Source organism: Stegodyphus dumicola, chromosome 4, assembly GCF_044657685.1.
Source record: "Stegodyphus dumicola isolate Sdum_Otavi_A_Nest chromosome 4, ASM4465768v1".
Lineage (NCBI taxonomy): Eukaryota > Metazoa > Arthropoda > Arachnida > Araneae > Eresidae > Stegodyphus > Stegodyphus dumicola.
In genome coordinates this window covers 105,279,635-105,294,769 of record NC_140771.1, presented here as the reverse complement: position 1 = coordinate 105,294,769, position 15,135 = coordinate 105,279,635, and positions in this window count along the sequence as shown.

The following is a 15,135-nucleotide window of genomic DNA, read 5'->3' as shown; positions in this document are numbered from 1 at the left end:
AATCACGGTAGAAAGCGAGGTGACATGTACTATTACAGTTTAGGTTCTTCTATTTTACCTTTGTTGGGATAGTCAATAGCTCTATGTAGATGCACTATGCACATTTGTAGATTTTCTATGCACATTTTACACATTTTACAAGCAACAATTATCAGAGGAATGGTGCTACTTTTGACAGTTGCGGTAGTGAAATATTTAATTTTTTTAGACGTATTTCACCATCGAGACTGAAAATAGCATGAGATCTGCAGTGCTTAAATCTTTTATGCTATTTCGTTTTGATTGATATGCATTAAAACAGAGGCATAGACGGCTTGTTTTTTCTGCGTGTGAGTTTCGCTGTTTTATGTATGGAAGTACCTCGCTTAGTGAGCGCATCTGGAATTTTGTTTTTGTCCGCGATGGTGAATAATCCTCAAACTACGACCTTGACTGGTTTATTATATTTAGCATTTAACACATAATACTCTGTGAGTTTTTCTTTGAATAGTTCATTGATATCTGTGATCTTCCGCGCTGAAAGGTAACATTTTAAAGATTTTAGCCATTTAGTGTGCCAAGAAATTTAGTTTGTCTGGTTTGTCTGGTTTGATAGGTTGACTGAGGAAATCCTCAAAGGTTAGTATGCCTGGGTTTACCATGATAGGGTGAAATCTGGATTTTTTTGTAACCTGTTGTTGCTGCACAAATTGTACTCCTGAGGTTACGTTATCATTATTTTCAGTGCTATTATATAATGCATCGAATTCATTTTAAACATGGCAGAGACTGCTTAATTTTCTAGACTTTGGGTTGTTTGTTTTATTCGGCAGCTTACAACCTTCCCTGGCAATGGTCAGATCTGTACATATGTCAGCATGTGAGAAATAGCTTTTCGTTTGTTAGTGATCCTATTGGAACAGATCCAGAGGTATCCAATTTTAACTTACATCGTTACCCTTGTTTCGCTAGTCTTCTTCTGTAGAGCTGCAAGTTATTGAACAAACATCTGTAACTCTGGTATCCGTGTCGATGATGGAGCGTCTTTCTGGAGTCCGAATAGGGAGACCTTAATGTGTTTGTGTTCTAAATTCAGATCTTCCAGTTTATCGCAGTAATATTTCTTAGTATCATTGATAGGATCAATCTGCATATTTGATTGCGTCATTTGCGGTAAGTCATCACTTGATGCGGATATATCGATCTGCGTCCTACTGTCAGAATTTCGTAGTGATGACACTGTTCAAGCTTCTCTTTCAATTGGCAGGGGGCGGGAACGTCTGTTTTCTTCGGGGCTTCTCTTCCAAGGGAGAAAAGGACGAAAATTAATGGTTTTCCCTACTGTTACCCATCAACGCTCGATACTCAGATAAAATACTCGAGCTAATAAATTATTAAAGTGTTATGAGAATGCTATTATATTCAGTGTAATAAGAATTACATCGAAATGTAGGAAATCCGATTCCACGTACTAGGATATAAAAACAACATACGGAGATATGACAGAGCTGGTGCTTTCTTTTGTTTTAACAGGAGAACACAAAAAGGCGATTACACTGCACAGCACATAATAGTAAAATATACATTAATATTTTTTAGAGACAGCTAAAATATTAAGCTTATATCTTACAACATAGCATTGCTTTCGATCTTCTTCAGGTTAACGTATTTTAATTTGCTGCCTTTACAGATGGCTCTCGAAACATTTCGGGGGAAATTACTAATCAACTGTGAACTGAAGTTTATTTCAGCAATAGCTGCATCAGTATGCCATACGATTTATGCCGTATAAACTGCATAGGTATCGTCAGCTGTAATAAGAGTAGCTTTCCCTCTTCTGCGAGTCTTAGAGCTTTTCATACAATGAATGACAGAATGATGTCACAAACAGCGTTGTAAACTCGTTTATTGTGCTTTTATGTCAGCATGTGTGAGTAACGCTTAATAACTCTACTGAACTTGAGACAAAGAAAAATTAATTGTCAAATCATTGTTGTTAATCAGCCGAATTTGCACTGCATGTGATCACGCATTATTCTTGTGATTTAGTGTGTGCACGCAACAGCATTCCTGAAGTACCAAGTTACCATCATATTTGTAGACCATCATATCCCTAAATGAGATTGAGAAACAATATGCTTGTACTATTCATAGCTGCTGAATTATGTTTAACGAACTGCTCATACTACGCGGAAAAACAAGCGGGCTTGTCTTACACGTCCTCTCACTTTCAGCGTCCAAACAGAAATTGGAAATTTCTACTGAAAATAATTCAATATTTAATAAGATTTATTTGTAAGAACTTTCAGCATGCTTATGCCGCCATTATACTGACACCACTTTAGCACATGCGCCGCTATATATTATTTAGTCAATTGCCAGATCAACGGATGCTCTTATTTTGACATCAGCTGATCGGCTACAGTACTTTCTATTGTTGCGATATGTTTACTGATGCATTGCGTCGTTCATTTTGTATGAGATACAAGATTTCACTCTGTAAATATTATCGGTTAAAAAATTATTGTTCAGTGCTTTGCGACTAAAGATGGCAATACTTTCTACCCCTGCACTTGCATTTGCAGTGAAGATAGGCATATTTGAGTGAGGAAATAACACTTATCCTTTTATATGTAATCTAAATTTTTAGGAGCTACGTTATTACATTATCTTGGTATAAATCAATCTAACAACAGAACGATGATTTACATTTTCCTGTATTTCCTCTGTTCAGGTTGCTGGGATATCAGGTACTGTAGAGCATAAATTCATGTGTGAAAAGAATTAACTTTGAAGTTCGGATTTATATATACAGAATTTATTACGTGAGAGTTTATCGGTACATAATCGCCTTCTCTTTTGTATTTTCAAAATTAATATAGCAATGCAGTTTTGTACTGTAATGTATTATTGGTGTAAATGTATTGTTACAAATGATGTACACTTACAACTTAAATCATTCGTTGAGAATAGCCAAAACTCTTCGGTCAATTAGCCGTCTCATCACCAAGAAATTTGTCCAGGAGGAAGATAAAAGAGAAATTTCCTTCAACATTTGAAGGTAAACACCCCTTTTTACTACACTGGCAGGGAAACTAACGAGCGTCTGAGCCAACTTACTTCTCCAGCAGTGGAATTTCTTAACTTCTAAATTTTGGCCAAGATAACGGTTTAGGCAGGCATTAAATTAGCCCAAGAACGTGGTCAGCGATTACTATGCTGCAAAGTAAGTATATGTATGTAGTTCAAGACACATAACTGTTCTAAAGTACAAACAATTTTAAAAGCAACAATGTGTATACAATGCACGTAAAATAACAAAATAAAATATACAGGTTACAGGTTACGGAGGACGGGGACGCCTGGTGTTTAACATAGGTAAACAGGCGTATGTCCCACGCCCTCCACTATCTAGAAACAACAACTCCCTGGAGCCCCAGGAGGCTGCACCGGGAGTTCATTTGGATCTTAAATAAATTTGTTACATGGCCATAAAGGGGCTACAACTGATGTAAGACATTGTGTGGGAACGTAGTACATATGTTATATATAAAAATTACAAACAGCAGTTACGTAAACGCATTAATATACACATTAAAATTAATTAAAAATATGACATGGAACACATAATGCACAAATTACACAAAAATAAATAAATAAATAAATAAATAAATAAAATAAATGAACACAAAGAGAGGGAGAAAAAACATATTATTACATATAAACAAAGACCATTAAAAATTCAAAATACATAATGCACTGTGCATAATGCAATACAGGAATGCGTTTAAGTGATATGTAACAAATTGATATGCATATAGTACGGGTTACCTATGTTAAAGGTTGTGCATTATGCAAGTACATAGTTTATGCGAAATGCATAGTACAAAAGAGAAAATTCAATACATGCAGAGTACATGGTGTACATAATACAGATTGCAAGTACATAATGCAGATAATACAGATAAACAACATACATACAGAATACATAGTACTTTGTGCGTAGGACAATACTGTTACATGATACGCGGGATTACTTAAAACTAATTAATATACTATACATGATACATATCTTATTGAGGTGCATAATGCGCAATACAAATAAACTACATACATACAAGATACATAGTGCACTGTGAGTAGGACAGTACTGGTACATAATACTTAGGATTATTTAATACTGATTAATATACCATACACAATACTGATTGTTATGGAGATATTACGCTTAATTTGATATGCAGATAGTGATTGACATAGATTATGCACAGTACATAATACAAATTGTTAGACATAATACAGATCTTACATAATACATGATACAGATCGCAGATACATTATAGTCACCTACACTGTGTGTGATACAGGTGCATACTCCATAATACAAATTGCGGGTTATGCGCATTACATAATACAGATTGTTATAGAATTAATATGCTTGATTTGAAATGCAGATATTGATTGACTTATATGGTATGTATACCGAATCAATTGCATGTACTACAAACTGGATATACGTTTGGGTCGCATATGTTGCAGTTGCAACTTGATACGCAATTGGTACATAATACATAATACAGATTGCAGGTACATAATGCATACAAGTACGTAGTACAGATTATACATAAAACATAATGCAGATTATACACAATACATTACAGGCACCTGAATCACACACAGTACAGGTACATATTACATAATATAGATTGCAGATTATAAATAAAATACAGATTGCAAGTACATAATACTGGTACATAATGCATACGGGTACATATAACATAGATTGCAGATTATACATAAAATATAGTACATAAAATACAGATTGCAAGTACATAATGCTGGTACATAATGCATACAGGTACATAGTACATATTATACATAAAACATAATACAAATTGCAGATTATACACAATACAGTACATATTATATAATATAGATTGCAGATTATACATAAAATATAGTATATAAAATACAGATTGCAAGTACATAATACAGGTACTTACTGGTACATAGTACAGATACATAATACATAATACAGGTTGCAGATTATACACTGTACATAATGCAGATTGTCGTACATATTACAGTTTAGACATAATACTTAATATAGTTTGCAGATTATATACAATACATCATAGGCAATTGAATTACATATAGTACAGGTACATAATACAAAATGGAGATTATACATAATACATAATACAGATTGTGATGAAATTAATTTGCTTAATTTGAAATGCAGATAGTAGTTGACACATATGATATGTGTATTTCATCTAATGCATGTACTTCAGATTGTACATTTGAGTCACATATGTTACAGTTGCAAAGAGATTTGCAATATGAGACGCGATTGGTACAAAATACATAATACGGATTTCAAGTACATAATACATGCATATAAGGCGTACTGGTACATAATACATGTACGTAATACGTAATGCAGGTTGCTGATTATACACGACACGTAATGCAGATTGTTGTACATAGTACAGATTATACATAATACAGTTTGCAGATTATACATAATACATTACAGGCACTTGAATTACACATAGTTCTGGTACGTAATACATATTACTGATTGAAGATTATATGTATAATACTTAATACAGATTGTTATAGAAGTAATACGCTCACTTTGTAGTGCAGATAGTGATTGGCATATAGGATATGTATATTTGTACTATTGCATGTATTACAAATTCGATATACATTTGAGTCACATATGTTGCAGATGCAAAGAGATTTGCAATTTGGTACACAGCTGATCCATAGATTGCTAATGTGAAGAAATACTTTTAGTTGAGTACGTAAGATTTGGTACGGAAGGAGATAAGTAAGTACTTATCTATTAAGTGGCATGACATATGTCTTGACCCAATGCCGTTATTTGATCTATAACTTTGCAGATCTTATTGATGGAAGGCTTGTGTTGTATTATGAACCGATGATATGGCTCGGAATTGCTTACAGATATGGGCAGATGGTGATTGACTGTAAGCGGGCAAGTAGTGATCCGGTGTCCCGTCTTCACCACAGACACATATATACGTATTTGTGATACGGTGACGGTGGAAATATGACGGGAACGGTCCATGCCCTGTAATAAAATTAACTAGTGGTGGGATGGCTATAAGCCGATTTGTGGTTACTTTAGGAAGATATTTGTATGTTCTTCTTCCAATTAAATAAAATATACAGTAAAAATTTATAATGAGCAGTTCAGAACGTATTTTCTGCCGCTTTCCAGCATGCCTGCGTGGTGTAATGGTAGCACACTCGGCGCGTATTCGAGACTCCTAGGTTCGATTCCAGCTAGGGCATGCCTTTTTTTCACGTTTACTGCTTCAAATAACTTAATGACTCTACAAGTTTGACCTGAGCGTAAGTTAACATTATAGAATACCAATTCAATATATAGTGCATGAAAATAATGATGCTGTGAATAACAGAAGCGGTACTTAAAAAGCAATAAGTTACAATCGTATTATAATTGTTATACCGGGTGATTTGTTGTCGCGTGTGCAAACTTCTGAAAGGGGTAGGTTACTCAAGAACAAATCAAGATCAGATATCATTGCAGAGTCTGAAGCTCCATCGCCATGTGCAAGAGAGCAGAAAATACGAAAAATCAAAGAGCGACCCATTAGTGAGGTATATTATTTATTAATCAAAATGTAATAATTGCGATGTAAGAGAGAGCAATAGCTGCAATACAAGGATGACGTCGACGCCACATAGAATTATGAACATTTTGAAAGATTGCAGGCATTTCTTGGAAGTCCGCGACAGTTACGCAGATGCGTGCCATGAGATCCTTATAACTATCTACATGTGTATCTTACACAAAACCTTTCATTGTGACCCCAGGGGAAAATATCTAAGGAGGATAGTTCTGGCAAAGATGCAGCAATTGATTGGGATCACCAAACGCGATTCTTTTGTGGTTCAAATGTCGTATTTAAATGCTCCCGAACATCAGAGCTGAAGTACAGCTGAAGTAGGCTGGGATTCACAATTCTGGAACCATGTATCATGCCTGCTCGATTTGTTGGTTGTTCAATAGTTCCGTCAAGACTTCCTCTAAAACATTCTATAACACCATCCGTCGAAACATGCATGCAAGAGATTTGTACCTATTCAGCTGTCCGACACAGTGCTGGACCAAACACTGATATCAAACTGGTGTTGTGCTACATATGTTAGTGTAGCATAAAGATTCTCCTCCTCTCATGTATGTGACTTATGTGCATTGTAGTAGCTTGCCTTACGGAATTATGCTTCCTGTGAGTATTACACGTTAACCCTGAAAGGAAAACCGACCGCCCTATTTTGGGTTTTCTGCAGATACCATTGAGGAAAAACAAACTTTTGTGAGTAATCTTCAGGCTGCAGTGCCTGTACGCGGTGCTCATGGTATGCTGCAACTGATTCCAGTTTAAGATCATCCAGATGGAGGCTTGGATAAGGCCAGTTGCTCATGTACTGGCACCTGGATTGTCTTCTGCACGACGAAGCAACATCTCTCAGATTTCAGGGGTCCGCGCTGTTTGCCCCGATCGAGCAGCGCTTCTGGTGTGGGTCACAACGTCTCAACCTTTACAATCAGCTAGATAATATACACTACATCTGCTACCTCTCCATTTGCAAAATCTTCTATCCTACTACCTCTGCTGACGGGTGTCGAATGATGAGTTTTCTGCATAGATGTGTCTCCAGTTCTCAGTAAAACTCTCTGTCGGGTTTCCAATCCTTCATTACCACCTGATCCCGATTTGTCTTTTATCATCCCGGTTTGTCACTTACCCTTCCCAGAAGTTGGGTTACTCAGTAGGAAATCACCCTATATAAATAAGGAAGTGTCAATGCAAAAAGAAATATTATATATGTTTTAAACAGCTACATTTACAGCTAAGACTTTACATTTCATTTCATAGCACCATCAGGAAAATGTCACCTGTTTTAACCGTCAAAGGTGAAAAGTATGTCATCTCTTTCATCCGTTTCTCTCTTCAGCTTTCTCCAACTCTCAGATTTCTCTTCCAAACGAAAGGTAATAGAATATTTGTACGCTTTTTAGCTACAGTTAAATTAATTCTTTTATTGGCTTAATTATATTTTTTATTGTTAAGTACTTATGTATGGAAAGGTATTAAATATGACTTATTGTATCATTAGCTCATTAACTTAGAATCTGGAATAATGCTGATGCTAAACAACCATGGACTGGTCACATGGTGATGAGATACTGAACCTCTTTATCTTCCTCGCTATATTGTTGAAGTTTGCTTCACGTGAAAAATAGTAAAAAGTGCTGTATATGCGCTTTTCTTTAACTTCACTAGATTTCCTCATTATCTTAATATTATGGTGGTTATTTTACTGTCTACCTGCATTTGTATATTTCGAGTGAAAGAAAAGTTCTTACGTAATACATTTTCTTGCATCTTTTTTATCTACATTTAAGTTTAATTATACTGCGTCTTCTTTTCTTCATTCCTTCATTCGCTCCAGCTTTCAATTTTTATTTTTATATTTATAATATACTACCTTCTATATGATTCCATGGTCCGTACAGTTACAGCTAGCAAAGGTTTATACCCATTCTTAAAAAAATGTAGAAAATGTTTGACTCTTATTATAACAAAAATTGACCGATATATTTAAAGTGAAACTTTTTAATGTTCGCAGTTTTCCAAGCCTCAGGAAATCAAATTTATCGATCCCCTTTAGAGGTGACTGAAAAATAATTAGAATAATTCCAGGGTTTTTTTCCCCTTCTCTTTAATGTCATTCAATGACATTCCTTTACTGATTTATTAGCGTGTTACATTCTTTAGTATATAATCTTTTCATTTAGTGATTCGAAAGCAATTTATTACAAGTAATTTATAAATTTCCAAATGTTAAAATACGTCATTGATATTAACATGCAATTTTTTTTTTAAATTTTAGAGCTGTAATCAACCTTGAGCCGCAGAAAAAGTTCATTGAATTCATGTAAATTATGTTATAAGTTGGCGTGGCAATATTTAAAGCCGGCCGTTATTTTCTAGAACACGAATTATACAAGAGTCTGAAATAAGATATCTTTTCAGAAACGATTTTAATAGATCAAAACGTTTCAGCCAGTCTGCTTGCTAGAGCACGAAGAAATGACCCGAAAATTATGCAAATTTCAGGGTAGACGCACGTCACCAAGTTATGCGAATGATGTGAAATGCGCAGCTCTCCAGCGCACGTTGAAGAAGATATAAGGGAAGGAACCTGCACAATGTTCAATTTTCGTGCCGTTAACTCTACTAGGAGATTTATCGCAGAAAATTTGTTCTTGTCTCAGAGGGCGCAGGTAATAGCAGAGAATGCCAGGCCATCGTCAAAAGAGGCAGTTCCAGCAGACAGACGATTTTACGAGGGACATGGTGATCGGACTGAGAAGGGCAGGTTAGTCCATACAGCAAATATCAGCTGACACACACCTGGACGCGTCCACAGTGCACCGGCTATGGTGACGATATCTGGAACAAGGAAACGTGGCGAGTTAGAGGGGTGTCGGTGCTGCCAGAGTGACATCAGTACGCACTGATAGACGCATCCACCGACAAGCGTACTCGCAAGCCACCTCTGCCTCCATTCTGCAAGATGGTTCCATTCTGAAAGACACCCTGAATGTTCCCATATTGGTCAGTACCATTTGCCGTCGATTGGTGACTAGTGGCCTTCACTCGTCGGGTCCATTAAGGAGATGCCATTGACCCCACATCATAGACGCCGACATCTGTAATGGTGTCGGGCTCGAGCGATGTGGACGACGGAATGTCACAGGATCGTATTCTCAGATGAGTCACGCTTCTGTTTCTTCATTGATAGTCGCCGCGTATGACTGTGGCGTCGATGTGGAGACAGGTCCAATCCGGCAGCTATTGTGGAACGCCCCACCGCGTGATAACGCGGCATCATGGTTTGGGGCGCAATTGCGTACGATTCCAGGTCACCTCTACTTTCTACTTCGTATTCAGGGCAGACCCGTATGCTTGGCTGACCTTCGCATGCAGAGTATTCAGAAGTCCGTATTGGGGTGGCGAGGTCAGATGAATGGCTCAAAATGTCACTTGGGCAAAATTTTTTTTTCTTTTTTAAAGCCATTGGTAGCCGGTTATTTTTGGCTCGCTGGTGCATAACCCTCCCGCGATGCAGTAGCTGCTGCACAACTGAATGGCACTAAACATGTTCAATATATCGTTGAGGTATAAGGGGTGGTTGTCAGTACCACTGGCGCAAAGGGATGGTTTATTACCGTTTGCTGGTCAGTTTTGATGATACGTGGATGAAGTGCTGTGGCAGGTGACACTCACCTACTTTCAGAAAGTGCCCAATGCCCTTTATCAGCAGGATAACGGCCGATCACACACTGCTCGCAACAGCCATCGTGCTCTACGAGGTGTACAGATGCTTCCATGGCCACTGTTCTCTCCTGATCTATCATTAATCGAACACATTTGGGATGTAATTGGACGCCATTTGCAGACCCTGCCATTGCCGCGTTCAGAAGACGAACTGTGGCAAATGGTTACAGGGAATGGAGAGCCATTCCTCAGGACACCATGAGTAGTTTCATCGACTCTGTACCTAGACGTTTTGCTTCGTGTATCGCCGTCCATTGTGGTGCTACAACCTAGTCAGCCGACGCTGTTCTCACTCTGTGTTATGCATATTATTTCGAAAATAAAGGTCACTTATTGTTTCTTGCTGTCTCTCTCTGTTTGCGGACTTTCATCACTTTCTGGCATCTCCTTTTTGACGCTGCATTTTTAATGTTGGGTAGTGTATATCAGAAGGTGAGAATAAGACCTGCTCTGAGAGACAATTTTAATCGGTGAAAGCTTTTCATACATACTACATAGTTGCCATATCAGTATTTTTTGTTTAAATCTATTAACATCAGAAACCTTTTCCCGAAACTGATGTTTCGTTTTGTTACTTACATTTGTTATACAGAAAATATTTTTCAGTGTTTAATTTCAGTACAACTCTGACTCTTCATAAAACACAAAGTGAAACCTTAATTATGTTAGTCAATTTCTGTGGCACGGATGTCATTTTTTTTGTTTTGTTTTGTTTTGTTTTGTTTTTAGAATGAGTATAAACTTTTTCTAAATTTTACTATATGGACAGAGGGACAGTATAAAAAATTAGATTTCATATTTTTTTTTAAAAAATGGCTTTTTAAATTTAAAAAGGTTAAAAGAGGAACATTTTCTTTATTTAAAACATTTTTATATTTGAGAATGCAATTTTACGATCAACAGTTGCGAAAATAAAGGCGGCATGAGGACTATCGAGAACATGTTGTAAGTATATGTAATAAAGCAGTCAAAAATGCCTTTTAAAAAACGAAAGTTCAAATTAGACAGAAAATTTGCTCCATGTGTTGCTAAATTTTAAAATTAACATTCGAGTATGCAAAACTAAAAAAACAATTAGTATATTGGTTTTATCTGTAATTTTTCCTTTTTTTCCAATGGTAATGTAATTTAGTTTATAACTTGTCCTTTTCTTTTGTCTTTCACTTTTGCAACTTGTTTGACGAAGATGATAGGAAGCTTTCAAATATTTAAGCCGCATTTAGTTTGGTTAAAGTTTTAGATATTCGAATTTTAGGTACATGTAAGATATAAAACCTTCCTCATTTTAATTTGGTTAGATCCCCTTTCTGTTCTGAACTGTTTATAATAAATTTTTTGAATTGCATCTTTCCAAATTAATTCGGTTATGCTTACTTATGTAATCCTCTTGCATTGAGAATAGCTCTCCAATCGCAGAACTTGAAATTTAAATAAAGGCACCAAGCCTATAAATACCGCTGTTACTATTGCGCAGCCTTTTTTATCTGCTTCAGCTTGTTGCTAGCCACGAATAGCTTGTTTTCTTTTTCCACGAATAGCTTGCTGTTTGTCTAAGAAGATGTAATCTTTACAGAATTGAGGGGTGCATGGCTCACCCATAAATGATACTGTTTGAGTCTGTTCATGCGTATTAAGGCTTTCTCTATTATGAAGAAAAAATTATATTTTTAAATCAACGACCACGTCGGAAAGCTTTTTTTCCTCCAATCTTTTTTTCTGAAAAGCTTTTTATTTCTCTTTTTTAGTGTCCACGCACCTGTTTCTCTAATGCCAAGATATGTCTATCAAATTTTGTGTTTCTGATATGTAAAAGTAAAATATTTCATAAGGAATTACTGTGCCAGTGTAGTGTATTGTAGCAAATATGAGGGTACACCATTATTGGTTTTTGTTGCTCCAGAATGCTTACGTTTGTATGAATGATACTTATTGCACATAATGTCTGAATTTGTAAAGCACATAAGTATGTACTTTTCAATGATCCTCACTACTTGATCCTGTATTTGTATGATCCTATATTTCACATTTTGCTCCTAATATGCAAAATATTATGTGCAAAATAATTACTTGTAAAATATTGACTGGTATAAGTGTATGTGTATTATTTTGTATGGCATATTCTATGTATATTTATATATACAGCGCATTATTTATTTTTTATTTATTTATTTATTTATTTGAAGTTGTTTATGTATGAATAATATAATATTATTTAATCATGTAATTTAATTGATACTTAGTATTTTGCATTTTAACTGTATAAGCACCAGCATCATGATTTAGTAATCCTGTTTGATTATGTACTGTATCATGCATATGTAGGATACTGTATTTTTTTTCTTTTTTTCTTTTATTTAATTTTATTATTATTATTATTATTATTAATTTTTTTTGTTGAAGGTTTTTTTTATGTATGAATAATATAATATTATTTAATCATATAACTTAATTGATACTTAGTATTTTGCATTTTAACTTTTGCATTTTAACCTTTTGCATTTTAACTTTTGCACTTTAACCTTTTGCGTTTTAACTGTATACGCACCAGCATTATGTTTTAATAATCCTGTTTGATTATATACTGTATCATGCATATGTAGGATATTGTATGGTTTATTTATATAGTACGATATCGTAAGTACTGTAATGTATGACCTGTAGTCCCACTAGTCTCTATATAAGGGTGGACGTGGTACTATTACCAATTAACCATAACGGTAAAGGGATGGTGCCCACATCCTCCGTCACTAAACTAAACTATTGCCAAGATATGTAGAGAATTTATATCTCACACACACAGGCACACACGCACACACACGCATAACTTACTTGGCAGCTATTGCGCAAGTAGTAGAATAACTTGATTTCGCACTAAGTGAATTTAATATCATGCAACATTATATATATATAGATATTAAATATAAAAAATACGATGGCTTTGCTCTATGCGGAAAAGCAATCTCTAATTAAATTTCCGGAATTTCAGGATCTTCCCCCTATATAGGCCCGCACAAAGTCTAATCGGCGTGGTCGTGCAAATGTCTAGCGAGAGCCTTTATGTAGTGACGATATTAAAGGGTCATTGTTTATGGTTAACATTTAAAATGAAGCATTTTAACATAATAATATGAAAAACCAAAAACATTACATTTTATCTTTTGTCTAAATATGCAAACATTTGTGTTTTGTTAAAACCCACACTCAAACATATTTATTGAAGAACTACACATACATTTATGTTATAAAAAGCCACCCAATCGATATAGTGGTTAGCGTTGCTAACTGCCGTGCCGAAGGCCCGGGTTCGAATTCCGGAGAAGACATGGATGTTTGTAAATGTATAGTGTCCGTGAGGCATGGGATCACTCCAAATATGCGAGGTGAAAGTCCTCTCGAAAGGTTGATGGTAGGGGAAGAGGGGTGCTAGACGCTCGGACCCGTCTTCCCCCAAAGTGCTCTGCATCAAAATTGGGGGGCGAAATTGAGCTAAATCGCTCTGTCATCCGTAAGGTGCTCAAGGCTGTTGCGTGTATCTTGCTCTCCTTGCCACGAGGAATTTCGTGGGCTTGGGGCTGACTATAGGTCAAACAAGTGAGCAATAGTCAACAACAATAACATGTTCTAAAAAAGTAACCCTGCAAGCGAAGCGAAATAATATACTAAACGCCAAATATATTGTTGAAGATTATTTAGTATCTTAAAATTAAAAACAAATGAATATACATACCTAATAATTTTGGACTGAATAAATTGTTGTTCACAGCGTAGTTCACGTCAAGGTTCAAACTGTGATTACAACAGGGCACAAAAAGTGCTTTAGGGCTGATATCTAGGGATAAATCCAAAATTCTTTTCTGCAGACCGCTATGTTGTTGACAGCGATATAGCGTAGAATTTCAACCGGCGATGCTAAATTTTCTCCAAAAGTTTGCAAAAACTGCAGTTCACGCATAAGATTTATACTAATTATATCACTTTGATTTTTATCAATTAATGCTTTTTGCAGTTTTTGACTTGAGCTGATATTGTAAATAGTATATATGAATGAAAATACGTGATGCCGATGCGTATATTAGGGTACAGAGGTGCCGTAGACGCTTTCGACAAGTTGCTTAGCCCTTATTTTGTCCCTACAGTTGTAATCGTAGTAATTTGTGCACCATTAATCTTTTTTGTGATTGCTTGTTATTATTGTTATTATACATAAAAAAAAAGGAAGGGCAGTTACATATTATGCTAAACTTAGGTTAGCTTTTTAATTCAGAAAAGCGAAGATTTGAGCAAAATTACTCGAATTTTTTTTTTTTTTTCCACGAACCATTTGTTTATGAAACTAGACATCATTCATTATCTTTCGAGTAGAAATGATTGGCATATTTACGGAGTACCCCTGAATTTAAAGCATACCTGTCTGAGATTTGAAGTGAAGTAAAAATATACAAGGTAATTTGAAATAAAAAATTGGCCATTTTTCGATTTTACCTAAACGGAAAACCGAAGGAAAAAGGAAAATGTTTCGCTATTTCATTACGTTTTAAATACATACTTTAAATTTGACTTATTTACTTTAATAAATAAAAGAGTACCACCACCTCCTTGAATTATTTGGTATTGATCTAATAGTTCATATATTTTCCAAGCAATGGTATACGATATACTCACTTTCTCAGAAGTAAGGTAAAATATTTCAAACAGTAACTTACCGAGTGTTTTTAAGAAGAAGTGATTCACGCAATAGTCCTTATAA